This window comes from Sus scrofa, chromosome 1 (assembly GCF_000003025.6).
Source record: "Sus scrofa isolate TJ Tabasco breed Duroc chromosome 1, Sscrofa11.1, whole genome shotgun sequence".
NCBI classification, from domain to species: domain Eukaryota; kingdom Metazoa; phylum Chordata; class Mammalia; order Artiodactyla; family Suidae; genus Sus; species Sus scrofa.
The window spans coordinates 18,580,546-18,593,505 of NC_010443.5; the positions used below are offsets into that span (position 1 = coordinate 18,580,546).

Sequence of the window (12,960 nt, forward strand, 5' to 3'; positions counted from 1 at the left end):
CAGAGGAACACATTTGTTTATGCCTTTTTCTCTAAAGGAAACTACAACATTCAACATTAATACATTTTATTAGCATTCCTAGTTTACTTAAGAATACAGTAAATGTTTGATTTTTTTTAGTTCTGTATATTCTTTGGTAACGTGGTGATTAATATAAATCCCAACTACAATCCATGTCATGTCTTGCAAAACCTCCATAAGAACCTTCCACCTTGCTTCCCATCAGACCCCTTAAAGTTAGCCATTAGATGAATTATTAATTGTTGTTAAAATAAAATACTTTCTTGATATTTGAGAATGTTCTAATGTGAATTTAACTGTGTCCTGATGGGCAAACAATCCCTTTTGAGCATTTAGATGTATCTTGGAAGACAGAATAAAAATTTTTAATGATCATTTATGAATCAGGTATCAGTTTTCTGGTAGAAAGAAAAGCAATCTCTCCAGAAGAAAATATTAGCCTTCTTTTAGCAAATGATGGCAAAGTGTTAGAAAACACCAGATATAATATCTATATAAAATTATTTGCAAATTTTCATGGTAAGGCTATAAAGTCACAGGTGGAGCTTTAACCTAGCTATTTTCACTGTGAACTGGCCCTATCAACATGGTGCCCAATGCAAGAAATTGTTGGGGATTGACTTATGAGTTAGCAAGGACTTAGATTTGTTCTAAGATTTCTTCAAGATACTTGTGTAATTTTCCTTGGCCTGTAACAAAGTATCACAAACTGGGTGGCTTGGCTTAAATAGGAGGAATATATTGTGTCACAGTTCTGGAGGGTAAATATTTAAGATCAAGGTGTCAGTAAGGCTGGTCCCTTCAAAGGACTCTTGAGTAGAATCTGTTTCAGGCCTCTCTCCTAGGTTCTGGTGATTTTCTGACAATCAATGATGTGTAGATGCTTTACCTTAATTTCTGCCTTTATCTTCACAAGAAATTCTTCCTTCATATAGTCTTTTCCTCTATGAATGTCTATCTCTGTCCAAATTTCCTCTCGGTAAAAGGACAATTATTTTGAGTTAGGGCCCATCCTAATGACTTGAACTTGATTACCTCTCTAAAGAACCTATTTCCAAATAAGATTACATTCTTAGGTACTGGAGCTAAGAACTTCAGCATATTTATGGTGGGGCTATACAATTCAACCCCTAACAGTACCACTGAAATTTATTTTGCTAATACAAAGCCAAAAGCCCATGTTGTGTTATAACCATGTTCCTTTCTCTAGTCCTTCCTGTTCACTCTCCTCACAAACAACAAACTTCCTGGATGACTTTAGCCTGCTGGCTAAACCTGGGGAGAGAATGAGGTTGGGATTTACACCACCTAAGAAGCTGAGATTATGTGAGGCTAACTAAAAACTCAACACAAATTTCTGGGTAATTTTTACTGAATTTATTCCTTTACTCACATGAGAAGACATAACCTCCAAAAATGTTAGCTATAATGTTTAAGAGGTGACACTGCCTCAACAAAATATTAGCAAACCATTGAAAAGATCATATACTGTGGTCAGTGGGATTTATTTCATGTATTTAAGGAATGGTTTGGCATGCACAGATCAATCAATGTGATATACCCCACTAACAAAATGAAGGAAAATAATCATATGATCATCTCATTTTTATGTATAAAAAATCAAAGAAAATGTAAGAAGTGAATATTTTAAGTATAGGTGACAGTTAAGAACCAAATGAAGGTCATTCTGTCAGTTCATCAGACTGACTATGTGGTCAAAACACAAACTTCATGAAGTATATTTAGAAGATTTAGCTCTATTCCAGGCATGTATTATTAATAACCAAGGATTAGAAGATGAAAAAGATATAATTTGTAACCATATGATTCTTGGTGGGAAAGACACCCATTAAAATGCTTTATATTACATGGTAAATCATAAGAAAAAGCTCTGGCCAGAAGGATAGAGAGATTTTTGAAAGATGAGTAAAACTTACCTAGTTAAATGAGGAATGGAAGTCAATGTAGAGGAATTATCAGGAAAAGCATGGAGGTGAGAAATGTGAGGTATGTCCATGGAAATGCCACAGATTGGTACTATTACTAAAATGTAAAATAAGGGGAGAATGGTAAATTCAAAAATACTGGTTAATGGTTGAGCTTGGAAGAAGAGGAAGGAGACAGCATTTTATTACATTGCTGGATTTTGTACTTTGACTAGGATTTTTGTATGTATGTTCATGGGAGATATTTTTCTTTATTTTTCATTTCTTATACTGTTCTTAATTAGCTTTTTATTTTAGTTAAATTATATTAGACTCATAAAATAATTTATTTGGATAGTTCTCTTATTTTAAGATTATTAACAGAGAACATAGGCAAAACACTCTCTGACATCAACATCATGAATATTTTCTCAGGTCAGTCCCCCAAAGCAATAGAAATAAGAGCAAAAATAAACCAATGGGACCTAATCAAACTGAAAAGCTTTTGCACAGCAAAGGAAACCAAAAAGAAAACAAAAAGACAAAGAATGGGAGAAAATAGTTTCAAATGATGCAATGGACAAGGGCTTAATCTCTAGAATATATAAGCAACTTATACAACTTAGCAGCAAAAAAGCCAACCAATCAATGGAAAAATGGGCAAAAGACCTGAATAGACTGTTCTCCAAGGAAGATATACAGATGGCCAACAAACACATGAAAAAATGCTCAACATCACTGATTATAAGAGAAATGCAAATCAAAACTACCATGAGATACCACCTCACACCAGTCAGAATGGCCATCATTAAGAAATCCACAAATAAAAAGTGCTGGAGGGCTTGTGGAGAAAAGGGAACCCTCCTGCATTGTTGGTCAGAATGTAAACTGGTACAGCCACTATGGAGAATAGTTTGGAGATACCTTAGAAATCTATACATAGAACTTCCATATAACCCTGCAATCCCACTCTTGGGCATATATCTGGACAAAACTCTACTTAAAAGTGACACATGCACCCACATGTTCATTGCAGCACTATTCACAATAGCCAAGACATGGAAACAACCCAAATGTCCATCGACAGATGATTGGATTAAGAAGAAGTGATGTATATATATACAATGGAATACTACTCAGCCATAAAAAAGAATGACATAATGCCACTTGCAGCAACATGGATGGAACTAGAGACTCTCATACTGAGTGAAATGAGTCAGAAAGACAAAGACAAATGCCATATGATATCATTTATAACTGGAATCTAATATCCAGCACAAATGAACATCTCCTCAGAAAAGAAAATCATGGACTTGGAGAAGAGACTTGTGGCTGCCCAATGGGAGAGGGAGAGAGTGGGAGGGATCGGGAGCTTGGGGTTATCAGATACAACTTAGAATAGATTTACAAGGAGATCCTGCTGAGTAGCATTGAGAAATATGTCTAGATACTCATATTGCAACAGAACAAAGGGAAGGGAAAAAAAAATGTTAACATGTAAAGATAACTTGATCCCCATTCTGTACAGTGGGGAAAAAAAAAGATTATTAAGAAGAGTTTATAAATTTGGAATTACCCACTCTTAAATTTTGTTGAATTAGTATGCTTTTGATCTTTTTTATATTTCTTTTTTATTTTTATTTTTAATGATTTTTCCATTATAGATGGTTTGCAGTGTTCTGTCAATTTTCTACTGTACAGCAAAATGACCCAGTCATACATACATATATACATTCTTTTTTCTTACATTATCATGCTCCATCATAAGTGACTAGATATAGTTCCCAGTGCTGTACAGCAGGATCTCATTGCTTATCCATTCCAAAGGCAATAGTCTGCATCTATTAACCCCAAATTCCCAGTCCATCCCACTCCCTCCCCTGCCCCCTGGCAACCACAAGTCTGTTCTCCATGTCCATGATTTTCTTTTTTTTGGAAAGGTTCATTTGTTCCATGTATTAGATTCCAGATATAAGTGATATCATATGGTATTTGTCTTTCCCTTTCTGACTTACTTCACTCAGTATGAGAGTCTCTAGTTCCGTCCATGTTGCTGCAAGTGGCATTATTTTGTTCTTTTTTATGGTGGAGTAGTATTCCATTCCGTCCATGTTGCTGCAAGTGGCATTATTTTGTTCTTTTTTATGGTGGAGTAGTATTCCATTATTTTGTTCTTTTTTATGGTGGAGTAGTATTCCAATATATACCACATCTTCCTAATCCATTCATCTGTTGATGGACATTTAGGTTGTTTCCATGTCTTGGCTATTGTGAATAATGCTGCAATGAACACATGGGTGCATGTGTCTTTTTCAAGGAAAGTTTTGTCTGGGTATATGCCCTCGAGTGGGATTGCTGGATCATATGGTAGTTCTAAGTATAGTTATCTAAGGTACCTTGATAGTATTTTACATAGTGGTTGTACCAATTTACATTCCCACCAACAGTGCAGGAGGGTTCCCTTTTCTCCACACCCTCTCCAGCATTTGTTATTTGTGGGCTTATTAAGGACGGCCATTCTGACTGGTGTGAGGTGGTATCTCATGGTAGTTTTGATTTGCATTTCTCTAATAATCAGTGATATTGAGCATTTTTTCATGCGTTTGTTGGCCATCTGTGTATCTTCCTCGGAGAACAGTCTATTCAGGTCTTTTGCCCATTTTTCCATTGGGATGTTGGCTTTTTTGCTGTTGGGTTGTATAAATTGTTTGTATATTTCAGAGATTAAGCCCTTGTCAGTTGCATCATTTGAAATTATTTTCTCCCTGTAAGTTGTCTTTTTGTTTGTTTTATGATTTCCTTTGCTGTGCAAAAGCTTTTCAGTTTGATTAGGTCCCATTGGTTTATTTTTGCTTTTATTTCTGTTGCTTTGGGAGAATGACCTGAGAAAACATTTTTAAGGTTGATATCAGAGAATGTTTTGCCTATGTTCTCCTCTAGGAGTTTGATGGTCTGGTCTTACATTTATGTTTTTAAGTCATTTTGAGTTTACTTTTGTGTATGGTGTGAGGGTGTGTTCCAGTTTCACTGATTTACATGCTGATGTCCAGTTTTCCCAGCACCACTTGCTAACAAGACTTCAGTTTCTTTAGTGCTTTTAGGTCTAAGTTTCTGATCAATTTTGTTTGTCGCTTTTATCTATGCTTTCAGAGGTATTGACATAAGGTTCATTTAATCTTATTTCCTGTTTAATCTCTTTTGTATCTCTAATTGTGTTCCCTTTGTCACTTCAGGTGTTGTTTACTTTTGCCTTACCTCTGTTTTCTTGATCAACCTTGCAGAGGTTTGTCAATTATGTTTATCTTTTCAAAGAACCAGATTGGCTGTGTTGATGTCGCCTTACATTTCCTTAGGTTTTCCTTCTCTTCTTCTTGTTTTCTTCCTTCTGCTTCTTTGTGTTTGTTCTGTTCTCTTTGCATCATTCAGGATTGAATGCTTAGATTATCTGTTTTTCAGCCTTTCTTATTTTCTACTGTCTGGACATAGTTCCAACTTTACATTTATTTGTGTTGTTATTAGATTAATAAGAAGCTCCTGTTTTAGACTATATGCTTCTTTAATTTGGGGACCATTTCAATTTGTTGTAGTTTCACATCTAACATTTAGGACAGTGCCTGACTTATACTAGTGGCTCAATGAATTATGTGCCGAATGGATGAATATTTAGTATGACTTGTAAACTGCTACACATTATGCATGTTATTAATATATTTATCTGAGCTGAAGATAGTCCCGTAGCTTGGAGTATAAGAATATCAGTGGAACTGTCTAAGGAAGGTTATAGAGCAATGTTTTTGAGAGATATATTCATTTATAACCTAAGGGAATAAAAATTTCTTCAGGCAAACACTTTCTGAACTGCTGAGTGTTACAAAAACAGAAAAGTCAGTCATCAAAAGTGTTTATGAAGTTGACCTGAGGATGATTGTGTGCTTTATGCTTCAGTGAATTCTGTGTGGAGGAATTCTTTCTCACTAGGATTATGATGCAATTTAAAAATTTCCCACAGTAACAAGAAATTTTCCTTAATTCCTGGCAAAAGATCATAAATATCTGGAGCCAGATCTAACTTCAAATGCCGATTATCTTCCCTAACTACCTGTCACTTGAGGCAAATGACTTTATCCTTCTGAGTTTCAATTCTCTGATATGTAAAATGAGGATAATATTACCTCCCTTTCTCCCTGTATTATTGTGAGGATTAAATGAGAGAGTGGATATAAAGTGCTTAACATGGTGTCTGGCACATGGCAAGTACTCTCTTGTAACAAAGGTAACACAGTTGTTAGTGCTCTTACTGCTGTTACTTTGTGAACTTTTCATGGAAGGAACTTTGTCTCATGCTTCTTATACCTAATGCCCAACACATTGTAACCCCAGTGCCTAGCCCAAGTGTGACTGCAGAATCGAACTAAAATCCTCGTGTTGGTGATGGCAGATGATGAAAAAGGAGCTATGGAAGAAAGGAATTCAGGCTTTGCAGTTATCAGCCATGTGCTTCAAATTCACGTTAAAAGAATGTAGTGGAGAAAGAATATTTCCAAATATCTCCTACAGGGAGATGGATTGAACCAATAAAACTGAAGCATGAGAAAAAATATTCTAGGAAAATGAGGATAAGTGTGGGCAATCAAAAGGTGATCTTTTCTATTGTTTGGTTAAAAATAGGCACATTCTTTGGGAAAACTTGTCATCTAAAATTGCTTTCACATAAACAGCTCTGTGGGACTGTTTTAGAATGCCTATAATGAGAAAACTGGATTGGAATCATGCGATGATGAATTTATTCATAACAGATAATATATAACATTACTTGACTTCTGGAATGACACAATGTGTAGAATAATTAGCTGTGTTACAATGAGACTCTCTCCTGCCTGGATGATGTGGATCTGTTATAGCAGAAGGTCAGAATGCTACTTCTTTTGGAGAATTTTCATTTCTAAAAACATTAGAAAATGACTTTCAATAATGACATAAAACATAAATATAAAAATCTGCATTTACAATAGCCAGTTTAAGACATTTTGTGCATCAACTATTGTTATGATTTAGGCTGAATAATGCCAGCTATTTTGCTACTGTGCCGAAGTCCTCTTTTTTGAGCCTACAATGAACCTGTAATACTTATGGAAAGAGTTGCCATAGCAACCTGTATTGATGTCACAAGCTCAGGCTTCTGACTTCATTGCATAATGCAGTAGCAACTGGATTTGCAGCAGAAACACCCTGCTAAAGAACAAGTATCTTGGTTCACAGCAAAGAGGACAAAGGAAAACAGCAAGTTCTAGGGAGTTGAATGCTGGATTGTGAGTTAGAATGTCTGGGTTCTTATTTTAAACCTGCTTCTCACTTGTTGCCTTGTTTTGAGTAATTGTGTTTACATGTGTGCACTGAGGTTTGAAGCAAGAAATCGCCTATGGGGTAGACATAGAAAACTCATTATTTAATGTTTTAGCATTTGGTGGACATCTTAATAAAGCTAAAGCACCCTAAAAATAGCTTGGAAAGAAAGGAATTATTAATGGCTTGTAGTAGATACCTAGCTAGCTCACAAAAATAAAGAAGACACTGTGAAATAAAAAAGCATGTAGCTAGTTTTTTTATTCTCATTTTTTGAAATAGTAATGGATAAAAGTCAAGATTGATGTCCTAATCTTAATTTTAGTAAGACTGTAAAGAACTCTTACATAAATTTCAAATCATCTGTCTATTTAAAGATATTTTATATGTTCAGAGTATAAGTAATCTGTATCTATTAGTATGTTGCTTCTGATATTTATTCTGTATACATTAAATCATAAATGTTTCTTAATTTTACAATGCAAATATATATCATTACTAAACAACCTAATATTAATTTGTTTGTTAATTTAAAATGAAATTTCCAAAAAAATCCTAATGATACCTTTTTTAGAATGGCCTAATCTTTTCATTGGAGCCTATCACCTGTTTATCATGTCAATTGGTCTAGCTATTTTTTAATACACTGAATTTCAGAATTGAGATATAAATAGTTTGGAATCTGAAAAGGCATTTAAACTAAAAAACTTTCTCACCAGAAACTAAGGTAAAAACATGATACAGCTTTTTATTTTATCTAAGGTAACAAGCTAGAACATTTTGATAGAACTATGGCCCTTCCACCCCCTCTATCCATATGCTTCAAAATCATTCCAAAATATCAGCAGACATTTAACATGCTACAAAACTTCACTGACTAAATTCCATGTTAAAAACCAAGAGAAAGACCCAAATAATATGTTAAGTCTTTTGAAACTTTTAAGTTACTGTTGAAAATGGAGAGCAAGGTAGAAGTCATGGCCATGTTTTTGATAAGCACTTAAATGCAGTTGAACTTCACATCATATTCCAGCATGAGCCATTTGTAGGAGACTCAAAATCTTGAAATAGCTTTAGAAAAACAGAATTTAGTATACAGTATTTGTATAGAATCTGTATAAAGATAAAAACTAGTTCTTGCATTGTAGGCTATGTCTACCAAACTAGCTAATGTGATATTTCTTTTATACTGGGAAATAATTTTTTGTGTGTTTGTGTGAATTTAACAAATTTTTGTTGACTTTATTGACACAAACTCTTGACTACACATAATGAAATTTTGTAAAAAAAAAAAAAAAAAAAAAAAGGAAAAGAAAATACAAGTTAGTCTCCAATTTTTTTCCCCCAGTTTAGGCAAAGACTACAAGTAGTGTTGGTTACCTTCTGAACTTTAATTTGTCCCTTGCTCTAAATTCACCGTTTCTCGAGAACAGCCCCTATAAATATCAGAGACTAAACATATAGTGGAAAACCACAATGTCAAAGAATTATAACTATAGAAGGAGCTTTAGTTAGTTTTTATCAAACTGAACTCTGATAGGTTTAAATGACTTTCCCAAAGTTAATTGGTGGGAGTCCATACCTCAAACAACTACTTTTTCTGTGACATCAGATTGTCCTGCCTGCCTAATGGCTTTAATCCAGAGTCATCTCCTCCATATATAGCTTGATATGTAGTCCTTTTTTTTTCATCTGAGGTATAACTGACATAAATATTACATTGATTTCTCATGTAAGCATAATGTTTGATATTTGTATATGTTGCAAAATGATCACAAGTCTAGTTAGCATCCCAGTTCTTTCCTTCCTAACTTAAAAAAAAAATGTTCTATGTCTTTTTTCCATTGGCAGATATCACTAGAGATTAGAGGCAAATTTTATCAGCCTCTTCAAAGAACCAGCTTTTGGCTTTGTTTATTATTATTATTCTCATCTTTTGCTTATTGGGATACAACTACCCCATCATTTCATTATTTCATGATTTTGTGGGTCAGGGATTCAGGGAGTTTTCCTGGGTCATTCTTTTGCTTCATGTGGTATTGATTGGGTTACCTGGTGGTACTCAGTTGGTTCTTGGTCTGGTCTGGAGAGTCCAGGATGGCTTCACTCACATGCTTGATGCCTTGGCAAGGAAAACTGGAGGGCTGAGCTCAGCTGCGTTTCTCCCTCTATCCATGGAACACAGAGCCTCTCCAATGGAGTATACCTCTCACACTGCAGTGTGGCATGCTAAGAATGTTCTGTAGGAAGTGGAGATTACATGTCCTCTTAAAGGCTAGATCTAGAACTGGCAAAGTATCACTTCTGCCACAGTCATGGTCGGATCAGTGGCAGAACAAAGATTTAAGGGGAGGAGAAACAGACCCCTCCTAACAATGACATGAGCATCAAAGAATGGGGCTATCTTCATTCCGTCACATTGATCCTGTGTTATATTTTAGTTTCCTATTTCAATAGGCCATTCTTTTAAAAAATTTCTTCCTTCTGTTTTCTTTGTTTAAAGTCTTATCATTCTACCCCCATACACAAATTCATAAGTTGGATGCTTAAATCATGATTTATTTTCACTGTTTCTCCTTCTAATACAAGCACCAAAGTATAAAATTTTCCTCAAGTTACTGCTTTTATTGCATTGCAAAGTTTCAGCTACATTGGTATTTTGCTCTTTGTTCAGCTACAAGTATTTTAAATGTTCCATTATCAATTATTCTGTGATCTACGAGTTATTTGGAAGTGTATTTTTAAAATTTCAATCATATAGAGTCTTAATAATGTATCTACTTGGGACTTAACAGGCATATCCATCAAATGCAGTGTATGAGTCTTATTTGGATTCTGATTTGAACAAACTAAGAAAACATATAAGATCATCAAGGAAATATGAATGCTGACTGGATATCCGAGGAAATTTATATATTTTAAAATATGTATAACAGTATGATGATTATGTTAAAGAAAAGAGTCCTTCCTTTATAGAGTTACAGATAAATATTTATGGATAAATTTACCTCAGAAAAATTCAGATGGGAGTGGATGTATAGATGATAAAAGATTGACCGTGAATTGAATAACCACTGAAACTAGATAAAAGGTACATGAGTGTTCCATGTACTACTTCCCTTACTGTTTTTTTTTTTTTTTTTTTTGTCATTTTAGGGCTGCACCCAGCAGCATATGGAGGTTCCCGGGCTAGGGTAGAATCAGAGCTCTAGCCACCAGCCTATGCCACAGCCACAGCTAATGTAGAATATACATATTCACACTTACATATAATAAGTCTTGCTCTTTGGATCAATGTATTCAATTTTGATAAATGTATCATTTATACTTGAAAAGAAATCAATCTATCTTCATTAAATCAAGTTTGGCATTACAAAATATTCATATTTTTATGGACTTTTTGCTGCTTGAACTACCAATAGTTGAAAAAGAATTGTTTTATTCTTATTATGATGATTTGTTGATGTTTCTCTGGAGTTCTTGAATGTTTTGTCCGTAGTTTGAGATAGGTTAATATTACAGGTCTAGTTGTTAAATCTCATTGGTATTTTGAAACTTTATATAGTATCACTTCTTTCTAATAATGTTTTTTATCTTAAAGATAATTTTTATTATATTAATACAGCTATCCCAGCTTTCTTTGGGCTATTATTTGTTGGACATATCTTTCAACCATTTTCTCTTTATATTTTAGGCACATCTAATAATATAGAGCATACAGGTGAATTTTAATGTTTATTTAGCCTTAAAATTTGTTTTTAACTGGCAAGTTTGGTCTTTATAAACATTGTGATTGGTGACATACATTTACTTATTTCTATGATCTTAATTTGTACTTTGTTTTTTTCTATGCTTCTTTCTCCCTCCCTCTCTCTTTCTGTCTGCCTTTCTTTCTTTCTCCCTCTTCCCTTCCCCTCTTCCTCTCTCTCTCTCTCTTTCAATCCATTTGTTCTTCTATCCAGTTTTTTCCCTTTAGTGATTAGAAGTGATATATTCTAACTTATTTTCTTTTAAAGTTTTTACACTCTAATAGGTGTCTATTAACCTTCGCAGTGTCTAAATTTAGTCAATCATTTATACCTTTCTCTTTCTGAATAATACAAGGGTTCTGGAACAATTATTCCAATCATTTATCTTGACTTCTATGGTATTACTCTTTAAGTTCTATCATTTTATTCAGTTTCTTACATAAGACATTTTAGTTACTATTTTATGAGACAAAGTTTATTTAGATTTACCTACAAGTTTACCAATTTCTTACTTTTTTTTTATTCTTTTCAGGGCCACACCCGAGGCATATGGAAGGTCCCAGGCTAGGGGTTGAATTGGTGCTGCAGCTGCAGGCCACAGCCACGGTCACAGTAATGCCAGATCCAAGCCACATCTGTGACCTATACCACAGCTCATGGCAATGCCAGATCCTTAACCCACTGAGCAAGGCCAGGGATTGAACCTGCATCCTCATGGATACTAGTCAGGTTCATTACCACTGAGCCATAAGGGGAACTCCCAGCAGTTATTTTCTTGAAATAATTCTGTTGCTCCTGACTTTCATTGTGGCTATTGAAAGTCTGCTTTTAGACTAATTATCATTTCTTTGCAAAAGAAATGACGATTTTTAGATCTTTTAAGCTGCGATGTCCTGAATTTTTACTACACTATATGTAGGAATGGATATTTTTCATATATGTTCCCATATTCTTTCATCAGTTCTGGGAAATTCTTGTACACCATGTCTTTGAATATTTCTTCTCCATTCTTTCTATTATTACTTTATGAGATCTTCTTGTTCAATTCTTCATGTCTATCTTTCTTTTTTTCATACATTGCATTGCCTTTTCTCTGTTTGCTTCATTGTCTGTGATTCCTTTAGGATGATCTTTTAATTTCCTAATTCTGTCTTCAGCTTTCTCTAAGCTGTTAGTTTACTTATAGAGAAACTTTATAATTTTGATGATTATGTTTTCATTCTAAAAACTGTTTTTTTTAAAGTCTGATTTTTAAAAAAATAATCCCTGCTTCCTTTTTTGAATTTTTTTTTTTTTTTTTTTTTTTGCTATTTCTTGGACCGCTCCCGCGGCATATGGAGGTTCCCAGGCTAGGGGTCCAATCGGAGCTGTAGCCACTGGCCTATGCCAGAGCCACAGCAACGCGGGATCCGAGCCGTATCTGCAACCTGCACCACAGCTCACGGCAACGCCGGATCATTAACCCACTGAGCAAGGGCAGGGACTGAACCCGCAACCTCATGGTTCCTGGTCGGATTCGTTAACCACTGCGCCACTACAGGAACTCCCCTTTTTTGAATTTATTACTTCTTTCTTTCAGTATTTGATTTAGACTTATTTTATATTTTATAGCTGATAGTTCTATAATTTGAAGTTATTGGGGAGAAGTTAAATATGTTGAGTATTTTTTCTGCTGCTTCATTCCTGTGGTGGACTATCTCCTTGTGTGTTTCATCATTTTTTATGATGATTTTATAGTTTTTGGAATCCTTGGGTTTATAATTGAAATGTGTTCCCTTAGTGAGGATTGAGTTTGGTTTGCCTGTATTCCCTGGTTGCTACTAACCTAGGTCTATTTTGTTCACAGTCAAGGGTTTCATTCTAATATTGGAATTTCAGGTTCTGATTACCCAACCTCAAGACTGGCTTAGTATCTCAGTACC

The 12,960-nt window shown here is 34.7% G+C and overlaps 1 long non-coding RNA gene across 8 annotated transcripts in view; it reads left to right on the forward strand.

The window, feature by feature from the left end:
* The window catches only part of LOC102160169, a 387,345-nt gene that overhangs the window by 67,199 nt on the left and 307,186 nt on the right, over positions 1-12,960 (forward strand). For 2 of the 8 annotated variants that reach the window (XR_002338313.1, XR_002338320.1), the window contains exon 1: positions 4,902-7,255. The exons of the other annotated variants lie outside the window; for them this stretch is intronic. This is a non-coding gene — a long non-coding RNA (uncharacterized LOC102160169). Of the gene's footprint in view, positions 1-4,901; positions 7,256-12,960 lie in introns of those variants that run through there. 8 annotated transcript variants of the gene reach the window in all.